Source organism: Stegodyphus dumicola, chromosome 10, assembly GCF_044657685.1.
Source record: "Stegodyphus dumicola isolate Sdum_Otavi_A_Nest chromosome 10, ASM4465768v1".
Classification (NCBI taxonomy): domain Eukaryota; kingdom Metazoa; phylum Arthropoda; class Arachnida; order Araneae; family Eresidae; genus Stegodyphus; species Stegodyphus dumicola.
Genome location: NC_140777.1, coordinates 161,667,509 through 161,694,518, shown reverse-complemented (window position 1 = coordinate 161,694,518; position 27,010 = coordinate 161,667,509). Strand labels below are relative to the sequence as shown.

At 32.4% G+C, this 27,010-nt stretch overlaps 1 protein-coding gene and 1 non-coding gene across 3 annotated transcripts in view; one reads left to right on the top strand and one right to left on the bottom strand.

The window, feature by feature from the left end:
• The window catches only part of LOC118201990 (protein trapped in endoderm-1-like), a 205,860-nt gene that overhangs the window by 105,076 nt on the left and 73,774 nt on the right, over positions 1-27,010 (bottom strand). For both annotated transcript variants that reach the window (XM_085825787.1, XM_085825786.1), the window contains exon 2: positions 19,581-19,731. The gene's annotated coding sequence lies outside the window, so the exon portion shown is untranslated. The remainder of the gene's footprint in view (positions 1-19,580; positions 19,732-27,010) is intronic.
• On the top strand, positions 23,847-23,920 carry TRNAI-GAU (transfer RNA isoleucine (anticodon GAU)). The gene has a single exon. It is a non-coding gene; the product is annotated as a tRNA-Ile (tRNA).

Below are 27,010 nucleotides of genomic sequence, written 5' to 3'. Positions count from 1 at the left end.
CCTCATCTTTGACTTCGGGTCACGTAATATTCAAGCTCAATTTTGCAAGAATTTTCGGAGACAATTTAAAAAATACAGGAAACTGGTTTTTGACACTAGAGGAAGATATTACTATTAAGGTTTAATGGGTGAATGCAATAAAAAAATGCATAAAATGGACTCTTGAAATGCAATATAATAAAGCTCGATTCTGCTCTTTAGGATGCTTTAGCAGCACTGTAAAATTTAGAAATATCGTTATATTCACATTGTGTTAAATTATGGGAACACAAATGATCCTCTTAGCAGAAATCTCCGCTCAGTCCTTTATATCATTTGCATATCGCTTTTAGACAAAATGAAAAGTTCTCGATGACAGAAGATGAGTGAAAAAGTAGTAGTTTTCAGAATATAATGAAACTCGCAGCAACAACACCTCCGTAAGGCGATCACCTCTGAAGGTGACCAACATTTATACCAAAATCATTAAAAGGAATAGTACTGAACATTATCGGTCGGCAAATTTTTTAAGGTGATCGGTTTAATAGAGGATCAAAATCGTTTGGAACTGTCAAAGTTATCTTAAGAAAGTAAATAATGCTTGTAACCGATGCACATCAAAGTGAACTTTTAATAATTCGTAAAATCGAATGTTTATTCTATTCAAATGAAGAGCCGAATGCATTTTGAAAGATAAGAAGTGTTACTGTTTCTTGTGTCATGAAAATATTATTCTGTTCATAAAGAAGAGCGACATAGAGAATCGTGGAAAGCATTTTAATGGTGCCAGATTCGCTGAAACTGTGTGGTGCAGCAATAGGAGAATAATGTTTAGCTATTGCATTAAGTGTTACAAGAAAAACGTGCAAATTTGATTCTGAAAAAAGACAAAATTCAGCATAACTCTGACTCGACATCTGCAGAATACTTGATCTTAATAAAGAGAAATTGTATCAGACTGCATCTTGAAATGGACGAAACATTTTCATTCAAAATCTGCGTTCAATCGAAAAATATTTTTCTTTCATTTTTAAATTACTTGCTATGCAGTAAAATTTTTAAAACAAATTTGCGTTATCAATCTCATAAATTTTCTTTTTAAAATGCTGAATCTGAAAGAAAACAACTTCTACTGAAGAAAAATAACGATAGGTAAACTCTACAGCAAAAGTTCTTTTCGTTCTTTTTCACAAATAGGGTGCTATGTCTCATTCAGTATTCGCTTCGAAGACTTTGTTTCCTTTTTACTACGAAAATGTAGCAGTTTGTCATGGGAAAGGAAATGCATTAAAAAAGCAGCAGAAAAGTGATTCTTTGTGTCAATTAATTTCCACGCAACGTTAACCTACGCAGAACTCTTGTTAACAAAAGTCATTCGACAGAAACCGAAGACAGGTATGCAAGGTCAATTTATTACAGTTAACTTCTGTGTCCAAGCTTAGTAAGAGATGCACAGTATGTTTAAGAAAGGTGACATTTTTATTACACATAAAATGTGGTTAAAAAATGTCGATGAGTAATCAATAAGTTTTGAGGAAACATTATTTTGATTTCGAGAAATTTTTGAATCAAATGATTACCGTTTCAAAGAAATATTTCTCCAAACTTCATTCTTACTTTCTTCTTAATACTAAAAAAACTCCCTCCGTAACGAAATGATTTATAAATCTGATGATTGTCCGATTTATAAATTCGTATTCGATTAAGGAGATAGAAGCGGGAAACGGAGTTTTGAATTCGTTACCTTCCCCTGGTTTTTAATAAATAAAACTTTTGTACTGTATGTCAATTTATTAAATTTTTTTTAAAGAACTATGGGGAAGAAACGCAACTTAAAGTTCGAAGAAAGGAATACCGTTCTACAGGACCTATTGAGAATTTTAAAAATGAAAGAGTTCAGCATGGTATTACAACAGCTTTCGGCAAAAAATATAATGTGTCGGCTAAACGGTTCCTAGGATATGGCAAGGAGCCAAACGCTGCTGTGACAGAAGAGAAACCGCTAATGTTCAGGCAAAAATAAATAATATTTTGTAATGGGCATAGGTCAATATTTGAAGAAATAGAAATCGTACGTACCTTTTTGGAAAGCCGTGTATAGGCATATTTTCAGATAAAAAGCTAAGACTTGTGGAGATGTTTTGATATAGTGACCTTCAATGCCAAGAACATGATGATATTTTTTAAAAAAGTTAAGGTCCTGCTTCGAAAACATATCTTATTAAGAAGCTTTGATACTGCAATGGGAGAGCCACTGGTAATGATGTAGGGAGTAAAAAAAGGAACATATATTGAAGCATATTTCAAGTACCATAAAACCTGAATTGCAAGATAAGGACACACACACAAAAAAGAGCTGTGATTCTATCTCAAAACACGCTTCCAGGATCCATTACTTGCGCCAGAGAATCCATTAATGTGTCTATGAAACAATAAAAAATTTAAAAACTAAACAACGCGTAATATTATTTTTTAATTTAACTTTTATTATAAATTTACATAATAAAAGTTGAATTAGTACTGATTGTACTCACATACTTATATCTTACTTAATAAATTATATTTAAGCCTTGAAATTAGTGACAGAGGTGAAAAAACATTGTTTTTTAAATGGAACAATCATTTCAATGCAAGTAGTAATCATTTCGATACGGAAGGAGTATATAATTGCTTCTTATTTTCATGCATATATCACTAAAAATTTTATTATAACAGATCTTTCATCTGAATGTACACATAATTTGTCGCATTTCTACCATAGTAGGGGTATATTTTAACCAACATTCGAGAAAGAAAGTACAAGTTTGATTTCTTTACATATTGATCTTATACATTGCACACCGAAAATTCCAGAGTTTCTGAAAGTTCAGAATTTTTATAAAAATAATTTCAACATTGAAAGCAAGAGGTTTGAATTTAAGCTAGTTCTGTAAGAGCCTAAAAATTAATTTATTATAGTTTCCGTGGAATAAAAAATTCCGATAGTGAAAATATTCGTCGATTTTAATGAGTTAAAAAAAATGTGTGTCATTTGAAGTTATATCGAGAAAAAATGTACTTTTTATTTTCTACGTTTATTATCGATATAATTTAAGACTTTCAAAAACAAATTCAAAGAGCAAGGAAAAAAGTTGTTCCATTTAAGAATTAATTGTTCGACCTTGGAAGATTTGTTACTAAATTAATAGTTAAACTTATCATTATACATTAATGAAAATTTTGTAAATAAGGATTTGAAACTATTTACATTTAAAGCACAACAGACAATTTCTTAATTTGATTGCTTGCTCTACAGTGCTGTACGAGGGACAAATAAAATTTTAGATCTTTTTTGACAAAGTCTTTTCTCTCAGTAATTCATCAAATTTTTTTATCTTAATTTAAGGAACTTCATAAGTATCTAAATAAGACTCTCAAGCATTTTTTAATTTTGTCTCATATAAATAAGAATAAAAATGTATGTACCGTCTCGTACCAGTATACGTATTGCAAGGGACGCCATTCTGCATATATTTAAATCTTTTGCGTGAAAAGTTTAATCATAAAAAATAACTTGATATACCATTAGTAATACATGTACCATAGTTTGAGAAACCCTGTTTTAGACCATTGGAATTTTCCATGACTCGTGATGTTTAGTTTATTTTGTAATGGGCATGGGTCAATATTTAAAGAAATAGAGATCGTTACATACCTTTTTGGAAGGCCGTGTACAAATGCATGGGCATATTTTCAGGTAAAAAGCTAAGACTTGTTGAGATGTTTTGATTATAGTGCACAAAATGCTGTTCATCCAAATGATAGGCTATTGGAATTTTGCGAAATTTATGTGGATCAATATCGACCAAGATTTTAGGGAAAATTTAGAAAGTGCTTCAAATGACAATGCTTTCGAAACTTATACGAATATACTATATGAATTCTGGAAAATTATCTTTCAAAAATTATAAGATATACTTGTAAAATTAAATGACGGTTAAAGTTAATAAGAAGTGAACAAGATATAAGCAGGGGAAAGAATATTTGAAATAATCTGATCACTCTTACTATTCTTGCAGAACCTTTCTTGCAATCTTTATTTCTATACGCACCTACCCTGCCCTGCCTCAATCTCTCTTATTTTAGACTTACTTTTATTTCATTTCTCCCCCTTTCAATCTATATTCTTCTGTGAAACTCTAGAAAGAAAGTTTTTAAGGGATTATTATTGCTGACTATCGCATTTAACTGGAAAATAATTGTGCTTTCACCTAAAAATATTTAAATTAACACATTCTCGCCCCCCTTTTTTTAAGAAAAGTTAAAACAGTATGTGTTACACCCGCGATTTTAGCGTTGGGAAATCAACAATTCCGATTATTACATTTTTGTTTCCTATACGTTTTCAAAAAAGTGTAATTTTTTAACATTTAAATAATTAACGCTTGAAAATTAATTTCAATTTAGTAAATAGTAAAGTAATGTCTCAAAATGAATGTTCATTGATGAAGGGATTTTGCCTTAAAATAGTAATTTTGTTTTTTATGTGCAAAGCATTGTTGAAACAAATCAATTAGCCATGAGCTCGTCTTAGTCGCACTCATTTAGGATAATCGAAGTCCCAGTGCACTGTTATTTCTATGTGCAACCGGTCTTTTTATTGCAGGTAAAAATAAAGAAACTCCCTAGGGCTTTAGTAGGTATACTGTTCATAATGCTTGCTCATCTGCATGTTAATTTATTGACAGGTTTGACGGATATTTGAAGTAAATCTTTTCAAATTCAGAATCTTCAATTAATTTGAAGAGCGCGTTATTATAAGCTACATTGCTGGAAAAGCTTGTACTGCAGCTTAAATTAAAAAAAAAGTTTTTAAGTAAATGATGCTAATAATAATAAAAACCCATAAAATACATCTAATAATCCTTTCTTTTAAAATCATCTGAAAAAGCTCTCTAATTTGTGAAACGTAAAAAGACTGCACTTGAAAAAGTATTTTAATGTACGGTAACATAATTTCAAAAGTCTTACGTTTATAATATTTGGTTCCTGTCAATCGTACAGAAGTCTCATTTGCATTATTTAAGCGGTTTTAGATTTACGGAGGGAAAACTTATTACTCCAAGCCTGTCCTGTGTACTAGGCTTCAACGATGCAGATCCTATTGCGGTACGTAGAGGATATCGTTAAAATGCAATATAAAAATATCTCTGAAGCATGAAAAATGGAAGAAAATATCAATAAAAAATCCTGTCAAAAGTTTTAAAAACCAACGTGAATAACATCCGACTGAAAAGTGTAAATGTCGTGCTCAGCTAAAGAAGAGGAAAGTAAGGCCGATAAAATAAAGTAAAAGACAAATTAATTTATTATTTGTAAGTCTCTTGAATACCAATTGTCTTAAAAATATTTCCAAGAGGGATTATCTAAGGAAGATAACTCAGACTCATGCTGCATATAGGAAAGATTATGAAAACCCTCGGCAGGCAAGTGTTCAATCAGCGAGAACTGAACCTGAGAAGAATTACAACTGCTCAGTATTCTTGCTCTCTCGACTGCTTAAAAAATAGAAACAGATAGCTAGGAAATAATACTCTTTGTTTTAATATAAAACAGATCTTGAATTTATGAAGCTATTTTGTAAGCATGACTCTGTACCAAATGGCTTCATTTATTTCAGCTCGATATTTTGAAGTGTTCTACAAGAATCGTAATTGCTAGATCTAACTGCTAGTTACTGAGGTTAAAAGATGTATTAAATATATTTTCATTATTGGGGAGAAAAGTTATGGAGTACATTATATCAATATAATATACATTAAACAATATATATAATTTGTGTTATGTATATATATATATTAAATGTTATATGACTGATAGGATTTTTCAGAAAAGTAGTTTGAAAAGAAGAAATATCTTACATTCGGAATGAAGTAAAACCCCCATCTTACAATCATACACTAAAGCCATCCAAAAAATTCTTTTAGAAAAGGACTTATAACGAAAACAATGAACATTTGACAGAAGAAAAAAAAGGAAGCTATGACATACATGGTTTCCTTGTTATCGTTTCCTAGCTGGAAAATTATTATTCGAAATGTTTGTATCTTAATTAAGCTGAATAACTTAAAAATATCATTCATGAAGGAAAAATTAATAAGAAAATAATAGCTTAATTCTGGGTATTTTTCTGTTAAGTGGGCACAAGTCGCCAAATGTACGCCAAAGTGCCAGATGTGATAGCCTGTTTATTTCACGTTGTGAATAGCTGTGTGATGACGTCATTGCGGATAAGTGAGAAGAAAAAACATTAATCCAGGAATTTTTTCTTTTACATTTTCAATTGCTAAAGGATAATCTGGGCAGCTGCCAGATAAAAGAAAGTTAAAAACGAGTACAACTAGAAAGTTAAAAACAAATATAACATTACTGATTCCGGGACGTAATGATATGTCCAAAATGGTGAAATAACATCAGCGCTGCACTGGCTGCAACCATTTATATTCTTACTTCGTCGAATTCATGTAATGGCGATTGCATGAGCAGACGCAAATATTTTCGAAATTATGAAACGAAACCGTCAGTTTTATGCCTCCTGTGTAATTTGATATTATTATAGTATTCGTTCGGGTTGTCATCATCTAGTTAGATTTTACGCCAACATTTATGTTGGCTGTAAGCGGAGCCCCGTTAACAGAAAAGTTTTTAATTCTATTATCTACTACACCTATTGGTAAGAATTTAAAACTGCTTGACAAACTGAATTTTTACATTTAGTAAACTAATTTCTTAAAACTAAATCAAAAATATTTACATAACTACTAATCGTAAATTTGAAATAAAAAGTATTGTACTAAGGTAGAAGATTTCCTACTATTTGCCTAGAAAGGAAGAATGATATGAAATACGCTATTCATGTAGGAAGATTATGAACATTACCAAGTTTTGATTTATAATGAATTCTCTTAAGCATTCCAAAAGTATACCTTTCTAATATTTATCTAGAAATGAAGAAAGTATAAATTAAAGGATTTATATCACTTACAACAAGTTTAATTTATGATATTTTGGTACGTTCAAATTATCCGCGCCCACGAGTAGTTGGTAACTCATTAACGGTTTTGTGAACTAGCGAAAAGTGTTTGGCTATCTGTATGGTATACGAAAGCTGTTCTGTTCATAAATAACAATAAAAATAACATTTTGTAAGAGACAAAATTTTAAGGGGGAAAATATGGTCGATATTTACATTTTCACAGCTGGTGGATATCGAAAGGAAGATTAAGTATAAAGTAAGTATCCACGTGTACTTCAAAATGTGTACGGAATGCGCATGCTTGGCTGTCGCGGCATCTCTACGCTTGGAAATATGATTCCCCCCCCCCGCCAAAAAATATACTATCGAATTCTGAAACTGGGTCTTCGGAAAATCAGAAAGTACGATTATAATCAAAAGTACAATAAGCAATATAGTACATTTTTATTTTAAGACATTCAAGGTGTTATTTAATATTTATTTTAAAATTTCAAATTTTTTATAATATCCCAAAGTCGAAAAAATAGTTTTTTTTTCCTCTCAGCCAAATGTTCCATTTATATAGGTACAAGATTTTTGGTAGCAGTTATGTTCTTGTTGACAATAGCCCACTTTTAATACTCCTAGCAGAAAAGTCTCTGAACACTGGTAGTTGGACCTGAGTTTGAATTCCGAAGAACGGGGAGACTGTATCGGCGTTTTCCTGTTTTCTCAGTGTGTAATGTGGATACGAGACAGTTTCCTTTAGAAAGTGCTTCAAAGACATACCTCTCCTTAAGAAGATAGCCATCGAATGCTTTGCCATAGTTCAAATATAACAAAGTTTGTTGGAAATATTTTTTGACATGGTACAAAAGATGAAGAACCAATTTAGAAAATGCATTTAAGGAAAAAAGCAAAAATACAGACCTTTTTCTAAAGCCAAAAGAGCTATTACTCTCGAAACATGATTTTGCGTTCTTTCACGTTTCATTCGAGTCTATTGTCATTCGGGAAAACGCTGTTCTATTCATAAATAACATAAAAAAAGCTGTTCTACTATTCTTTCATATTTAATCTGTCTGTTATTAATTAATACATTAAATTATTTAAAAGCAATAGATCCAGGTCTTAGGAATATATTTTTCTCTAATTTTTAATAAAAAATGCATCTAACTCATGATAAATCTGATTAAAAACATTATCATATTTTTAATTAGATATTTTTCTGGAATTACATTAGAAAAATTTTCACTTTTAATATACAGAAGATATATAATACTCTTGTGTTAGTCTATATGCATATTCATCTAATATCCTATGAAATGTTTCGCTACTCCATCTGGGTCATTTCTATCGATAATGTCTATCGATAAACCATTGCGACTTTAAAAGAATCATTTTGTGCGATCGTTTAAAATCTGAACACTTTCAGATGTTTGTTTGTTTGTTTGTGCGTGCGTGTGTGTGTGTGTGGGAGGGGGGTCTAACGAAGGAGCAAATTAAAACATTTAAAATTCGCGTCGATTTACATTCCCAAAAGTCTGAAAGATTTCTAGTATTACATCTTACATATCATTCCTCCTGTATATAATAAAAGAAATCTAGTATTTATAAAATAATTCGAATACAGGATTCTGACTGAAGAAAGTTATTTCACCACTTTTTACATGGAAATTTGTTTTCTTAAATGATAATAGCTATAGTACTGTGAAAGTTTACTACAGTTTATATAAAACACTGAATTATAAGAAATTTAGAACTTTTCATAATTTATGTATCTAATTTTCTGTAAATAAGAATTGATTGAAGCACTAGTAAACATACTAGAAAATTCTCAAAATTTTATCTCAATGATGATACTGTACTGGGCCGATGATAAGAGGCATATTAAAACAACCGTGCATTTTTAAAATGTTTTATGAAAAAGAATAGTCTGATATTCTGGTCTGGTTTTGAAGGAATTTTTAAGTGTACCGTATTTTGATGTAAAATTAAGCAATATATTTTCTTTTATAGCACAACATAATCATAGGAACAAGTGATCCTATAAAAGTAAATTATTTTCTAATAGTTAGCAAAGCCTCAAAGATAAGTAAATTTTCACAATCACATTTTAATGGAAAATGCATGGCCTTATATTGAGGCTAATGAGAGAAACTTTTCAAGTAGCACTTATTTTCTAAATAATAAATTACACATCTTATGTATTTGGAGCGTGAAAAACTGGTTAAATTGATGTGCCTATTTACACTTTCATAACAAGCAAAAGCTCTTAATGAAATTTTCAGAGTGAAAAGCCATCATATTTTAATAAAATCAGGTGTTTATGGGCAGTATAAGATTATTGATGCAAATCAGTTCCAAATAAACATATGTAACAATTTATACATAATGTTAATGTAAAGTTAACAGCTAGTATCGGAGCTGTCTGTTAGTCATAGTATCCGATTATAAATTTAAACATGAATATTTTGTTATCCTGATCTTGTATTTTGGACTAATAATTCAAAGCAAACACATTCCATTCCACCCTTTTTGACTCACCGAGGATAATTATTTACATGAAAAACAGTGAGTGGTGTGAGATCAAAAATATGTTTACCAATTGAATATATTTTATATCAAGATCATGAAGCATTCGAACATTTAAACTTATAAATATACAGTTGAGATTTAAAATTTGTGCATCGAAAAGGTTGAAAATTTATTATTTGAAGATATGCGAAAGATATATGAGAGGTATTTTCTTATTATAAAGTTCGAATCCAAATGATACGTGATATCTAATTTTGAGAATGCTAGAAATATATATTTATAGCAAATAATATAAGTGCTTCAGTTGAAAGGTCATTGTCAAAATATAAAAAAACCGTATTGCATACGGAAAGTCGTCGTTAATTACTCTTCGAAAGATGTCTTCAAACGAAACAAATTATCTAACTAGATGTTTCCTTTTTTTTACGATTAATGAATATATCACATATATAAGATAAGGACTGTGCAAACTAAAATTATAATTTTAATTTGTAGCAGTCCCTAAAGACTATTTTTAATTCTGTTATTTTTCTTTTCTATTCTGAATACAACAATGAATTTGTCTACTTTTTTCTGTCATAACGTAAACGACAAATGCATTTACCCCATATAAGGAAAAATAAAAATAAAATCTTTGTTCGATTTTAATCAGAAAGAAACTTTCATAAAGCAATAATAATAAAGCCACAGATTATCTGTCTATCTAGGGAAAAATATAGTAACATTATAAACCATTCTAAATATAATTACCAGTAAAATAATCTTGCTGTTTTCAATCTGACTCTTAACATGCAAACTGCATCTCTTACGTGGTCATTTACAGTTTTGTAAATACATGAAAAATACAGCTACAATTATTGAACTACGAGCGCGCTCCTTTCGAAAGTTTAGATATATAAGAATATTAAAAAAATTTATACTAAATTAACGAACTCTATTAACTGCCATGTTTACTTCGTAGTGTAAAACCACCCAGTTAGTATACTCTTCATTATGTGAGTTTCGCCCTGATTTTGAGTCACGTTAAAATCTACAGCATTCTAGGAATCAGTAATGTATGTATTTAATAATGCTAATAAAGGTAAAACATTTTTAAAAACTGCTATTCAAGAGACTACGTGAAACAGCAAAGAATGTGTAATCATAAATATAAAAATAAAGGAACTAAATGTAAAAAGACAAATGTTTTCACATAATATAATTAACATGATTCTTTCAAAGGAAATAAGCTCCTCAAGGTAAGCCAGTCTTGAAAGAAAACAATTTTTCTTTTTATCTTTTGTTAAAACATAAATAATTACATACATGCATGTGTATATGCTACACTCTTCCTTTCTATATTACAAAGCAATGCTGAAACTGAAAGGAATTAAACTGTGACGTTACGCACTAATTCGGTCTAGAGCATGAATGTCCAACATGTTGTAGTTTCTACACCTCATGGCATAATAGAGCTGCACACAAATCCAATTGTCCTATAAAAATGTGCTAAGTTGGACAGATTAATACAGAATCAAATGTTATACAAGCATAACGTTTTTAATAATAAAAGTGAGTGCGGTTTTCTTTTCGTTTCTACTTTAATACCAATTCTGTACTTGATAGATATGGACGATATGATAAACTTCGAAAAATGCATAAAATGGTTGTATAAAATATTTGTTTTTATTTTAATTTTGTATGCATTGTACTTTGTATACGAACAGTTTCCTTAGGCAAGTACAACTTATAACATCCCATTTAAATCAATTTCCTTTACGTTTGTACATAACTGCAACTCTGTCTATTATGTTCATGAGGTTTCAAGCAAGTTCTGTGGTACTGAGAACAGATTAGAATATGTACTGAAATGTAGCGTCTGAAATCTTGAATCTGTTCTCAAAATAATCTGAAAGATTTCAGTAAATCCCGCATATTTTTTGATGCATTCGGGAGGGGGTGTTCTTGTCCAGACAAAACTTACGTGACATTACAAGAGCCTCGGAGGGAATTAATCTTTGGCTGAAATACGAAATATGAAGTATGAAATGTGAAACTGAAATATGAAGTACGAAAATGCTACTGAGTACAGTCATTCTTTGAAACATTCTTTGTTAGTTCTTTTTGGCCTTAAAGACAAATGTTCAGTTCACTTAAAATAAGCTGTAGTTTCTATTAAATATACTTCAACCACTTCTCATTTTTAAATCAGATGTCCTTACGTGTTCAAGCTTTCGTTCATTCACACAATTAATAATCAGATCATCAAGCAAATATTTTAAGGATGCAGGAGAATCTAAATTACACCCTTCAAATAGGAGCTTAACAAGCGTTTATTGGCGGGAACAAACAGCTATAGTAAAGCTTCTGAAAGTTTTCAATTTTTTAACAATGTATTCTCTATATACATTGACTTAGAAAATATCAATGCAACATTAGATGATGAAATCATACACCAATCCTAAAACACATTTTTATTTCAGCAAATGAATAACATGAAAATAACTTGAGATAAATTTTATTTCACTTACAATTTAAGGAAGGTAAAAAATGATTAACGGTTGTAAAACATATTTACCAGTCAACTATGTATTTGTATATAGGATTTCCAAAACATGACAATGATTTGCGAGCAACCATGTTTAAAACTAAATTAAACCTAACTTCTTTGTGATGCCATTTGTTTACTTATTAGACATATTCTTTTTTATAATGTTTTATTCTCATTATATATTTATAAAATTTAATTTACGGAAGGGGGAAGACAAGAGTTAAATCTATTTTTGTTGCGTACCATAAAATTGGGGAATCCCAACGTTGTCACGTGAATTTTGGCTCATGAAGCTCCGTTCCGCCACTTGTCAAAAAGCATTCGAAGTGTGAGACGGGATTCTTTATGCATACCTCAACGGTTCTGAATAATTACTCGTTTCGTAGGTTATGATCTCAACGACCGCGGAACAAATCCGGTTTTGATGACACATTAACTAGCGTGTCAAAAGAGAAATGAATTGTGGACACTTGAACTTGACAATAATAACATGACGTTAAAATGTAAAATAGAATACAAACTTTGGTTATCAAATTGGGCATAATCATTTTGCACGATCATGCAGATTAAGCAGATCTTACCAGACCACCTGAGAACAATATACGTTTGCGTTGAGGTTCCACTGGCATATGAGTACTAACTCTATCTCGCTGAATCGGGATGTCGTCTGAATTGATGTTAAGAATATTCTTATCGTGTATAGACTAATATTTGAAATGTAACTTGCTACATTAAAAATTAGTTATATTTAATTTACTGTAGCAAATTAACTGCTACAATACGGGTCCAGATAGTTTGGTTCATTTACCCTAAGCTGATTTAAATTTTGTCATGAACGATCAAAGAAATGTTTTTATTTTCTTAGTATCGCTTACAATAAAACATCTGAAATCTCAATATCCGTAAACGAAGGGGAACCATGAAAAAACAACAACTTTTCCATACTGCGTTTCTGTGAAATTCAATATTCAGATTTATCACTTACACTAAGCTTCCAGGAAGTCTAGTCTTCAGGAAATATAGAGATTGATTCCAAGAAAATAAGCGGTAAGTATATCTGTTTTAATTACTATCTGATATTCATTTTGCAGAGGTAGTATATTTTATACAGCAATTTAGGAGCAGAAAAGAGAATTTAATAAACAAAGGCAATTTGAAATCAACATTCGTAAATATTTCTAAGTTGGAGTAGAATATTTGCACAACCGTTTACAACGAGACAATCAAAAATAAAATCTGGTCTTCACTGCTTTTATTAGTATTTCAAGAACTCATTTAGATCTAGCTTGGTAACTATTTTTTAGAATACTTAGCGGGCACATTTACCCTACAATTACGCCAACAGAATGAGAATAAATGTTTGATTCTCGTGGTTCTTGTGTTCACTTGCTGGCAGATATATTCTAACTGCTTTGCACTGGCTATGGCAAATGTGATTTTTTGCTTACACAAGGATTCTGAAAACAAGATACTAAGTAGATAACTGGCTGCATCAGTGTTTTTGATTTTCAGAAGTAAAATCAAAAATCAAATAATGGTATCCTTAGTACAGGAACACACTTCTAGAGGGTACAGTTTACGTACAGGACGAATCAGTATGCCATTTCTAGTTTTCACTTTTACAACTCTTACACGTCCATCTCTGCTTGTACAAAGTTCTTGGACACGAGCAATTGGCCAGTTCACTCTTTTAAGGTTCTCACAACCTATTAGCACGATGTCTCCAACTTTTAATTCACAGTCCGTCTGTCCATGCTTTTGTACTAACTGTCCAAGGTACTCCTTGCGGAAACGGCTACGAAATTGTTCTCGAAGTTCCTGGCAGAAACGCTGACGAGCCAAGAGTTTATTTCGATCTAAAGCATCCAAATCTGCTGTACCTGAAACCTTAATGTCCTGTAAGAACATGGAAGGCGTTAATGGTAGAAGATCCTCAGAGTCATTTGACACATAAGTTAGCGGTCGACAGTTTATTACGGCTTCCACATCACAGATGACGGTGAGTAACTCTTCGTAATTGACTGCAGCTTGTCCTAAGACTCTCACAATCAAATTCTTGGCTGTGCGGATTAGACGCTCCCACCATCCGCCCCACCAAGCAGCAGTGGGCGGAATGAACTTCCAAGTGATGGGATGCAAAGTTTCCTGAGCAATTACCTTTACCCAGTCAACCTTTTTCAGCAATGCAGAAGTACCGACGAAATTTGTGCCGTTGTCTGAATAAACTGTAGATGGCCGACCTCTTCTGGCTATGAACCGACGAAACGCTTGAATGAAGCATTCGGTACTTACGGATGTCACTAGTTCCAAATGTACACATCTATATACAGCACACGTAAACAGTACTACCCAGGTTTTGTTTTTATTTTTGAGAATCAGAGGGCCACATAAATCTATGCCGGTAACTTCAAATGCGAACGCATCTCGAACTCTGTCTAATGGTAATTGAATGGGTGCAGTAGTTGGAGGTTTTGCTGAAAATCGTTTACAACGGACGCACTGTTTCACCACCGATCTAATTCGGCGTCTTGCACCAATGATCCAGAATTCTTCTCTAATTATAACAGTTAATGCTTGTACGCCGGCATGAGAATGCTTTAAATGGTAATCTCTAATTAAACAGTCAACAATATAATGCTTAGAAGGTAATAAAATCGGGTACCGGAATGCATAAGAATCATCTCGTTCGGTGATTTTTGTTTTTACTCTTCATAAGCCACTCTGATCTCGTACGGTCAAAAGACCATTGACGGAGTCTCCAGTCTCTGGAAAACTCTCCCCCTGAACAAGTGAAAGAAGTATAATTTTAGATTCCTTTATCTCGGAAGCAGACAGAAAAGGCTCTTTATTTACAATTTTCTTTTGACAATTTTTGATAAATCTCTTTATCCAACCTAAAACTCTTAACATTTTTGAAAATTTAGAGAACTTCTCACACCACTTAACTTTATCCGCTTTTGTAGTTATACTAAGATTTACATTTAAATTTATGTCTTTCCTGCGCTCTGAAAAAACTAAAGTTTCATTTGGCTTAACCTCTAATTTTGGCCAGCTATCTCTAGGGTCTTTGAGCCAAACAGGCCCTCTCTACCAATTTAATTCGAAAAACTGAAGAGGGGAACAACCACGAGAAGGTAAATCAGCTGGGTTAGAATGACCCTGTACATATGACCACTGATTTGCTTTAGTGAAAGCGCAAATTTCCTTCACGCGATTGCCCACAAAAGTCCCCCACGCATCATTTCTTTGAATCCAAGATATGGCCTGGTGGAATCGGTCCAAAAATATTTCGGGATGTCATCCAATGTAAGAGCTTCTGTCACATATTTGGAAAGACGCACGCCCAAAAGACAGGCCATAAGTTCTAAACGGGGAATAGTAAGTTCTTTTAAGGGTGCGACTCTTGACTTAGCCATTACAAAACTGACTAATGTTTCTTCTTTAGTTTCGCATCTCAAAAATATTACCGTGGCATAAGCATGCTGGCTAGCATCACAAAATACATGAAGTGTCCAGGAACTTCTATCTCCAAAACCTATACGTCGCGGTATTCTCAACTTATTCAAAATTTGTAATTTATTATACCACCTCGAAAATTTACTTTTGATACTATCTGGTAATGGAGTATCCCAGTCTGCTTTTATCGCCCAAATTTCCTGTAGCAGTAACTTTGCAGGCAATAAAACAGGTGTCAAGAAACCCAAAGGATCAAACATTGTCTGCGTTACTGACAAAACCTCTCTTTTAGACAAATTATCCGAAACCAATACCGTCTTAATTTCAATATAAAGGTTATCTTCTATTCTGTCCCACATAATTCCTAAAACTGGTACAGAATTCTCCATTGTGGACTCAGTGCACAAAGTACTTTGGGTTAGTTCCACATCTTTTTCTACTGGGCCATAGGTCCACATACGTAAGTCCATTTTTGCTTCAGCTAATATTTCAGTAGAAGATTTCACAAAATTCACAAGCTCCTTTTCGTTATCAACAGAAGTCACACAATTATCAATATAAAAGGATTTATTTAATTTCTGAGCAATAGAACTTTGTTCCTTTGGTACTTGTGCCAAATGAACTGAAATAACCGCTCCTAATAGAAAAGGGCTAGACTTTACTCCAAAAACTACCCTCGTATGGCGGAAAACCTTCAGTACATTACCTTTCTCCCACCATAAAAATCTTAAAAAGTCCCTATCTTCTTTCCGTAATTCAATCTGTAAAAATGCATTATCTTTTTTAATTACTTCTTTATCTTGGAGAAAGTACGTAGAATTAAGAAATTATTATGAATTAAGAATAAACATTCAGTTTCTTTATATACATAAGATTCAAGTTTTAACTTTTATGCTATTACAATTAAATGAACCAGTCGAAACAAAAATCTTTTAAGGTATTTCTCTCGCCTAAGCATGCCTTCGTGGTGTGGTGGTTCTGCATGCTGGGCCGGTATTCCAGAGGTCCGTGGCTCGATTCCCGGCGAAGGCGGATGCTAATTTTTCATCTCTCTTGCTTCCAAAAAATCCTAATGCCTCTACACTGGCGCCCGAACTATAAAGGGTGTTGGATGAGGATTCTCTACAACCAGGATTTGGCGATTGGATCACTTAAAAACGCCAGTCGCCCTTTAAAAGGAGGAGTATATAAGGTATTTCTCCCGACTTCCTAGCGTAGCTTCGTGGTGTAGTGGTCAGCACAGTGAGCCGGTATTTCAGAGGTAGGTACGCGGTTCGATTCCCGGCGAAGGCTGTTGTTAATTTTTCATCTTGCCTGCTTCCAAAAAATATCTAATGTCTCTACAACCTCAAACTATTAATTAAAGAAACTTACTTGAAAACTTCCCTTAAAGAACAGAAAACGTCAGCAAGTATAACTGGAAGGTAGTAAAGTTCCGGACTAAAGCAATGTACGTTCTATACATAATTATATCCGTCACTTCAGCTACAAATGCATCAATTAAAAGTTGAAGCTATAGATTAGACGCTGCCTAGAATAAATTTTGACGTCGAAACCCCTGGACAAAAGTACCAAATAAAAATTAAATTATCTGTTTGAAAAATATTACGTACTTTAAAAATTTTGTAGCTAGTATTTTATCTGTTCAGCCATCAAACTATCGTGTTACATTAATTGGCTTCTGAGTATGTATTGTACTGAGCAAGCTCAATATTCTTTAAAGATAAGAAAAGCATGTGTCTGAAATTCTACACACACTTAGTTGTCCATTCAATACGTTCTTTCATTAATGAATGAATGGGAACTGCGGCTAATTTCGTTCTTTCCCTCTCTCACGATTACAGCATCCTTTATCTGCTTTATCTATAAACATGACATTTTAGTTGCCATAAAGGCGTTGCTACCGAATACATAATTCGATACAAACCGTAACATTCAAAATGCTCAAAGATAAGCAATCAATATAAAAATAAAATAAAATGGAAAAATAAAAAGAAATTAATGACAGCATTGAAAGCTCAGAAATGAGTGACATAGTTGATAAGAAACGTCGGATGCTTCATTTCAAAGAACCTTTTGCCTTCACTTCAGATAAAAATGGAAGTTAAAGCAATAAATAATAAATAACACAAACATTTTTAAAAAAATCGGTCCCTAAAGAATGCATTTTCCTTAGACCAGGATTTCTTAAACTTTTTTCAGCCGTGACCCCTTTTTAACAATTAGATTCTTTCGCGATCCCCAGGACCCCATAATATTTACGAAAATTCTGTGGGACCCCATAAGCATTGCGCAAATTAGACATACGCGTGTGTGAAACTGTCATTTTTTTCACTTGCACTGTAATATATATACTATTGCAGTTTTAGATCACTAACTTAATTTCTAATTTTAAGACATAAAACAATGTGAAAATTTTAAATAAGTAACAGATGAAAGACAGCGTCACGTGCAAAACAAGAAAAATGAACGTTTCTATTATAAAACGAATGTGTCGAAACGTTTTGCTCTTTTCTTTTGTCTGTATTGTCTTATCTTTATCTATTTTCAGATACATTGTGTAAAAATATTTGGTAATTGTAAAATTATTTTAGTAAGAAATAACAAAACTGCTAAATTTTTTGGTGACACCCTGCTGCAGGTCCCGCGACCCCCCCCCCCTGGTTATCGCGACCCACAGTTTAAGAAGACGATTGGTCTTCGAACTGGGCACCGAGGAAACCTGAGATTCCATACAACTCCAGCAAATGTTCTACAAGTCAAAAATCAAGTCAAAGATCCTAATACCCTCTACCACAACTTATGTGAGCGAAATATCCTTTTCAAATGCAACTAGCTACGAAATTAAAATACAGAAGGAGACTGAATACCAAAACTAAAATACTACTACAGGTAGCATCAATGGAGCCAGACTGATATTTTGCATACAAAATGCTCAGCTCAGTCATTAAAGTTACATAATGTAGAATGAATAATAAATTAATATTTGCTTAAAGGGACTTGTTCAATAAAATTTTTGAAATGAAATAATGCTTTTCGTTTCATTTTCTACACAAAAATGTGCACAGTATTGATATATATTATCAACACTGCTTTTTAAGTTTCATTTATCTGAGGATGATAAGAGTTCTACAAGCAAATATTATACAGGGTTCCTGAACAAATTTAACAGATTATTATTTGAGAATGAAATAACTTAAATATTTGGTACTGACCACACTTTCATAAGCAAGGTTTGAAGTTTTTTGTGACAAGTGACATAAGTTACACGACTTACACAAACTGTTTGCTCTGGTTGATCGTCCTCCAAATGTGGGGAAATGTAATTAATCAATTTATAGATATACACTCCGGAAATTATTATTTAAATTGATTGGAAGAAAAAAATGGACCCAAATCTTGTCATGCGGCATCCCACACCAAACGCTCTCTTTTGGGATGGTCTGCATCAACTTCCTTTTGATCTGAAGATTCTGGAATTCCCAAATCCTCACTTTATGTATATTAAACCCTACATGTGTTGTAGAATCATTAGGTTTTTTTTTGAAGAAGGGAGATATGAAAAATGAGCAATGCTCTCATTGGGACTCGAACCTTGACCTGTCGAATACGCGCCGAGTGTGCTAACCGTTACACCACGAAGGCAGGCTGGAAGGAGGGAGAAATTAAACCAAAACAAATTTTCGTAAAGACTTTGATATATGTGTGATAACGCCACAAAAATTTACAGTACTACCTCTTATCTACCCAAAATCGTATGATAAAGATGTTCAGGGACTTTGTCGACATCCTATAATGGTATGGGCTCACTGAGTCAAAAGATTTGAAAAGTACTATTTTAGAGAATTTGTTGCAGATCACGAATTAAATGCAGAAATTACTTGAATTAAATTATTAAAAAAAATTTATAACCCCTCGTTACTTAAATGAAACAGAGTTTGAAAGCCTAACGCGAGCCTCAGCACTATCTATCAGGACAAAGTATCTAGCCATTAACCAATGGAAATTAAAGGATTAGTCAAATTATGACAACAAATAACGTTCTTTAATTAACAGAAAAAAATTAATTAATGTAATTCTTACCTCTTGAAATGTTCAGTCGTATCTAAAAAATGGTCTCGTAATGCCAAAAACCAGAACTGCTATCTCTGTACAGTCAGACGGTTGGAAGTTCAGTTTCGTATGCTGATGCCATTCCTCTTTATCATGAACATCAAAGAGGAGAACAAAATTCCTGGTAATTATAAAAATATTTGATTTAATGGGAATTCGCCAAACTCCTAAGCAATACAAATGAATAAGTTAAAATTCCTTGTTTTAGTGCCATTTAACAATAAACATCAAGAAAAAAGTATTTCCCTATTCAAAGCACGAATTATATTTTAAACCAAAAAGTGAAGTTTAAATATAAAGTATCCCAGTAGGTTAGTGATGATACAAGATGCATACAAAAGCTTCCAAAACGTGTTCCACAGAATTTCAAATAAATAAACAGTAAAAACAATCATTTGCAGTCTAAAATCCGGTTTGAAAATTCTTCCAGTTTACACATCGGTGTCCTCTACCCTCTTTCAAGTACCAGCTAAAAGGATGAGGGCTGCCAAAGGTAGGCGTCACCTTTCTTTCACTCATCCAGATACTCTCCCAAATTCTGATGGCAATATGTGTGTTCAACAAAATTCGTGACATTTCGATGGAAATAATTTACGGAACTGATTCGATCAGAAAGCACTGCTCACTTCTTTGAGAAATGCGGGTTCAGTAGTTCTGCCATCAATTTCTATCCTGTTAGTATCACAGTAACAGGATAAAGATTAGCCACTGAAGAAGATATCATTTTCTGTGCCGACTATGTGACTGAGATCTAAATTATCTTTGAATAATATCAAAGATAAATTTTCACATAACGTAACCAAAGTCGTTATTTTTAAGTCATTTAAATTATTATTTTTTTAATCTTTACTACAGTTTTGAGAAATTTTGAATATTGACGTCAAAGTTACAAATGGCAGCTAATAATCGACCAATAAAAATTATTCTCTTGACAGTCGTTGAAAGTATTTAGTTTTCACAAAGGCTATTCTTTACGTTCTTATGAAAAAAATGTGGATGAGAGATTTTACATGTGTAGGTGTTCTTACAAAAGCTTATCGACGTTATTTTCAGAGTTATAGGATGGTCTGTTATACATCCTACCGTGATTAAATATTTATTATGCACGAGGGTTTCAGAAAAATCGTTTTATGTCATAGGAAATATATTACATATATTTTAACATTATATTCATTCTGTATATTATTAAAAATGCAAACAGGAAACAGATACAAGTAAAGCCAGGCAGACACAAAGGGGGAGGGGAAGAAAGAACAATGCAGATCAATCACTCTGGCATGGAGCCGACGATGTGACTGTAATAGGAAAAACTTATAGATTTTAGTCTAAATAAGCATGTTTGAGACTTATTTTGAGAATTAGAATAATCAGTTAATAATAGTTTTGCAAGTAAACTTGCTATTTTTTATTTTGCTGCCTGTTTACAAGGCGTTTTATTTGCTATAAACTATTTAATAACCAATCATATCTTATAAAGAATTTTTCCAGTATTTTTTAATTAAATTTTCGGTATAATACTAATAAATTATTTTTCACCATGTTTAACATTCCTGTACATTATTTTAAACCCAGTTTAAGATAATTCGAAAGAATCTAAACCTATTTTAATTAATTATGTCCAATCATTATATAATATTTATTGATTTATTTGCCGGAAATTTAAAATTTTTGAAATTGAAAAAAGTACACATAGATATTCAAATTATAGTAATTTGCTAGGCTAATATTACTGTAAAGATACTCAAATCCACTAGACCTATGGAATGTGGATGATGAAATAACAATTTTCCACATTGTGAAACAGAAAAGAATACACCAGTATAGCAGACAATTTGGAGAACATCCAACCTTGGCCTAAAGCTGTTTCCGAAGACGATCCTCACGTGAGGACGTTTTGAAAGAATAAGAAATCACTCTTCCGAAAATCATAGTCGTAAACATCGCTGCACTTCGTAGAATTCAAAATATGTCAAATTTTATTCATGGAGTTTTCTGAATGAATCGTTTGAGTTCCAACGCACTGATTACCCGGGGGCTGAATCCCAGTGATCGGCATTCCTAAGCCCAATTTCCCCACCAATGTCAGTTAAGATATAAACAAAGGTTGTATTGTTTTAATCCGATTTTTAAGGGAGCAAATCCATTCAACAAACAATACAACATAAGATCACATCCCTGCGGGAATCAAATCTCGACTTTCCTCTTGATAATCAGACATCTCATACACAAGCTTATGGGGACATTCACTTTCTCTTTTAATCTCCTTGATTGGAAGGATCAGCTATATTCACAAGAGCCCCCCCCCCCAAAAAAAAAAATTACATTAGTAGCTTCCTTTTTCCATTCCGTTGAACTCAGGTTTAAAGCGAATTAAAATGGGATATTCTGTATGTTTATAGCTTAACAATACTCATTTAATTTGCATTGTTGATACGAAGAAAGCTTGAGTATCATTATATAAATCGCACATGGTAAATTTCGACAGAATACTAATTTGATTTTTCTGAATTCGAGTCGGCTTCTAATCTAAAAATGTAATTAAGTCTCACCTAGTGGCTTGGAACTAATATTAAATAAAACTTCTGCTATAGAACGTTATCTCCGTTGTAATTTTTAATGTAACACAGAGGTTGCCATCTGAGGGCTTGTAGGCTGCGTTCGGCCTTTAAGGTCCATTTTCTTCGGCTTGTAGGAAGAATAAAAATATCTGCTGTTATTGGCTGGGTTGATTCCTAATATATGATCAACATCCTCAAACCATTTTTAAGACTTGAAAATATCATCATTAAAAGATGAATTTGGTAGGTTCGGTTGAATTGCTTGAACGTCGGCTATGATCTCATTAACATTTTGCTTTAAATTTATTTTAAATTTAAAATTTACGGACATAAGTATTTTATTGAAACGTGCATTCAAAATAGCTTGCGTTTGTAATCTTACATATGGTCTAAGTATTGTAGAGTCTGCAAAGCTGCTCAAAAAAACAATTTGAAGTTGCTATACATATTATTTTGAAGCAATCTATTTTTATTAATTTAAGACATATTCCTAAACACCGATTTTTAACAGCTATTCCAAATTGCTGACAAGTAATGTAGAGACCCCCCCCCAAAAAAAATAGCATAATGTTAATTGGAGCCTGCGCATGGCAGTACAAATAAAATTACAATTTTTTGATTGCTGGGATTTAACACAGGTAACCTGCTGTTTAATGTCACATCCGAAATATGACCTAATTTACAGTAACTTTATTGCAAATTATTTCATTTATCCCTTATTTATCACTCTTCATTCATTTATCATTCAAAACTTTGTCGTTCATCAACTAAAGCTAAATTACCTGTAAGCAGCACGATCTGATCTCTCGTAACACTGATCTTTCCTGAACTTACATTCATTTACAATATGCAAGCTCTAAATAACTAGCTAAATACCACTTCAAGAAATACCTGAACCCGGCAATATATATTTATATTTTCCCATACATTTTAATTACAGTATTATTATTTAAAAGTGTTTTTTTAGACAAAGAAATATGAAATTTCTTCACAAAATTACTGAATTTAGTTGAACATCTTTTACTGAAGGAAACGTGTATGGGTATAAAAAATTAATACAATCATTCAAATATCTTCATATTACTTGCATATAACAAGTTACGTTATTTGAGCACAACGAAGCACACGAAGGCTATCTACATAGAGGGGAAGGATGTCTTCGTAGAAGGCTTTCTAAGGAAAACTGGCTCGCATTCACATTACACATGGGGAAAAATGTGTAAACAAACCATGCAGACAACCCAATCGCCTGGGATTGAGCCCGGGTCAAACTTCTAACTTTAGCGGTCTTAACTACTCAGTCACTGATTGAGTTTATACAGTAAGTTCTTAGGATAATTTGAACTTGAATTTCTTTGGTATAATGTTTTTCATTTAAATAATTGATGTACTGTAGTGTTCACTAAAATATACAATACATGTAAAGGAGAAGAAAGCTATTTCTGAATATAATACAACCACATTTTTCCATTTAACGGCAAATTTATGAGCCTATTTGATTACAAAATCAACAATAAAAAATTAACTTTCACATTTAAACAATTTCCCTTCCCTATATCTACTAATGTTGTCACTACATTTGCGTAAAATCCCATTTAATGATGCAAATCGGAAAAGCGTTTACATTTTGGCAGAAAAACTGTAATTTTAGAAGGTATTTCTTACGCCTTCCTAGCGAGCCTTTGTGGTGCAGTGGTTCTGCACGCTGGGCTGATATTCCAGAGGTCCGTGGTTCGATTCCCGGCGAAGGCATTTGCTTATTTTTTCTCTCTCCGGCTTTTCCAATTAACCTAAATGTCTCTACAATTTAAAGAAGATAAAATCATCGTAATTGTACTTGCTACCTAGCATTAGTTGAAGATTAATATTTGAAATGCCACTATTAACAGGAATTCTAAGAAGAAGCGAAGAGAACAGGATTAATTATCATCAAACAAAAATCTTTCAGTTAACAGTCATTTTGGAAATATATTATAAATTTGATAATGAAAGCAGATAACTTCCCATTGTTAGATAAATGTAAACATAAATTCATTGTTAAATTATAGAACAAGTCTTTAGAACTAAACATCTGTTATCGCATAACATTATTGAAGCTTCAGAGATAGGTTCAAAATTACAAAATATTTTTTTTTTAATATTTAAAATAATCCTCAGAGCTACAATGTTGTATTTTTACAACCTAGAAATGTGTTCTTGCAGTTACACTAATGACTTTCTACCTGAAGGACACAGTGTTATTACAATTTTCTAAACACAGATGGTAGTTCTAATTCTCAATTTATGCAATTAATTATCGTTTTGAATCTTTTCTACTATAGGACAACATGTGTCAACCGCAGAATGATATATGTGTTAATACTCTATATAGACTACTACTAAATTAAACTTATCGTATTATAACGCTGTTTTTTTTTTTTTTTTTTGTTTTTTTTGTTTTAATGTTTTGTATTATTAATAAAAAATTAAATGTGTCATTCTGTTTCATTCTTTGTTTAAAGAAATAATTAAGATATACTCTATTTCTAATGTTCAAAAATTCTTTACCACTTCGAATTGAGCTGATGAAGAAACTATCTCTTTTCACTGGATATTGACGTATACACAAAGTTGGTTTTGGTGTACATATATTTCTATGGACAAAACTATTTGGCGAATTAAGTTCTATAATGGCAAAAATCCTTCTTTTTTTCATTAATTTTTTGTCAACAATTTCATAAACTGTCCATTAAATGTATCAAGTGGCAACTAATATGCAAAAGGAATCTTACATCGACAAAGTCTTTAACAACCAATAACAGTACTCAGACAGAATGAAAAGTCAAAACTGAGCAGCAATTTGCAGAACTGAAGTAAAATTAACAACTGAGATCTATTTAAACCATTGCCATTGGAAATACCTTTTATTTCTTTCAAATTTCGAAAGACATGAAGTTTGACTGCTTTAAACTTAAGAATTTGATTAAGTTCATGACAGTGTTTTAGGGAAAAACCTTCGCATAAACCTCATAACATCTTTTAATTTGTTAAGTGAATGCGAAATAAAATTAATTCTTCCAAAGTAGTCACAAACTAATAGATAAAGCGTGAATGGTAGATAAAAAAGTAAAGAAATTTTGTGAAACAAGGAAGCCATCGTCCACTCGGTCATTAAACTAAGGAGTTTAACAAGCTGTCTCAGCATTCGAAACAATCTCGTAATCCAAGCTTCCTTAGAACAATGGGAAAGTCCCCAACCTTGACCTCTTCAGCACTGTTCAAAATTGCAAGTCTTTCTTTCATTAATGAACGGATTCGGTGCAAAGTTCAGCACGACATCACGCTGTTCAAACATCAAGGAACTATTGCAGTAATTTCATTGCAGGCAATGGGCTCTTTTAAAATAGTGTTATTTGGCTCTAGAATTCTAATCATGTCCCACTCTAGTCATGTCTCATGGCAATTTGTGGTGTTATCTACTAACCGTTGTTAATATTGGAACGGTCAACGACGCTACTTTCGTAACTGGAGTTAGATTCTTGTATGAAGGTACTGTTATTTGCGTGAGAAATTCCGCCAACCGCTTTAAAAAGCTCGAAGCAATATAATATATACTTCTCACGTAACAGTTTTATGTATTTTAAGAGCCTTTGATTCATACGAATAACAGTTCATATCTTATCCTAGTAGGAAGCAAAGTGTGAGTTAATAAATACTATGTTAGCATTTGGTAAAAATTACATGTAAGATATATTTTTTTTTAAAGGGAAGAATAAAGGGGAAAAAATTATTGCTATGGTAGGCAAACACACGGAATTTTATATTGCCGTCAGCAAGTTTTATTATTACGTTTGAATATTCAATTTCCTGCATAATTCATATAACAGTTCTTCCCTCTTTCTTTGATGTATATTGAGCATATAGTATTTTTTTCAATGAATAAATAAACTAAATGTTAAGATTTCTTCTACTACTTTAGGTAGGCATTAATGTTTTTATTACTTTGTTTGGCTTTAAGTTAAATGGCTTCATATATACGACACTTGTTCATCTTTAATGTAGTTAAATATAAAATGAATATAAGACGGTCTTATGTTTCTGATCTTTATAGATGTTTTGCAAGAAAGATGAAGAAAGATTCTAAATATCATATTTAGAGATAAAACTATGCCCATTTACTTCCTTTCAACGTAAACAAAGATAAAATGAAATTCGTTAATCAAATTGTAAAGGGATAAAAGAAAATTATTATGGTCATTAACTGGTAATTTCTGTTGAAGTCATTAACTTATCACTAACATGCCATTTTTCTGCAGGCAAAATGCAACATCATGAAAACATATTTTTAAGGAGATAAATCTTGGCAAACAGATAGAAAAGTAAGTTTTAAAGTAAAGCAAAAAGAAAATTATAATTTAATTTTAAATAATGCAAACGAATATACACTCTTGCTCAAAAAATAAACAACAAAGGCAAAACATGGAATAAAATAAAAAATATTCAATAGATATGCGTGAAATTGATCCAAGAGGGTGATGGGGCATTACTAGACCCCACAGCAAACAATAAAGCAAAGACACACAGAAACACATGTATTACGACGGAAAGACCAAATGGGTCGAAACAATATGCAATGGAAACATCACGCCAAAAAACGGGTATGATACTCTCTAGCTGAAATATATGCTTGACAACGGCAAGGCAAGCTGACAGTAGTGTCATCGATAGCTTGTTGTGGCAATAGTCTCCATTCCTCTAGTAACGCACACTGAAGCTCATGAAGGGTGCCTGACGGCCCACTGCGACCTGCTATCCGTCGTTTCAATATGTCCCACTTACGCTGTACGGGATTCAGGTTCGATG